Source organism: Anarrhichthys ocellatus, unplaced genomic scaffold, assembly GCF_004355925.1.
Source record: "Anarrhichthys ocellatus isolate YVR2014 unplaced genomic scaffold, GSC_Weel_1.0 scaffold217, whole genome shotgun sequence".
Taxonomy (NCBI): Eukaryota; Metazoa; Chordata; class Actinopteri; order Perciformes; family Anarhichadidae; genus Anarrhichthys; species Anarrhichthys ocellatus.
In genome coordinates this window covers 85,640-85,975 of record NW_022280247.1, presented here as the reverse complement: position 1 = coordinate 85,975, position 336 = coordinate 85,640, and positions in this window count along the sequence as shown.

Genomic DNA, 336 nt, shown 5'->3' with positions numbered 1-336 from the left:
CCCCCCCCCCCCCCCCCCCCCCTTCAACAGCACCAAACTAAACCCAGACCAGAAGAGCCTCATGTGAGCCCCACGGACTCCCTCTGGTACGAACAGGTCCAGTAAAGACCAGAAACTGAACTTCTGCTTCTGCTTGTTGGACTTCAGACGAAGCTGCTGAGAACTGGATCAACCACTTTTAAATTATTAGGAAACATTCAGGTTTTTATTTCCGGGTGTCAGGAGGGACCAGGACTGTCGGATACAGCTCAGTGCTGAGGGGCACAACAAACATCTTCCCCATAGAAACAGTTTGTAGCATAAATTTTACTCAAGTCACGTCATTTGGAAGTATCC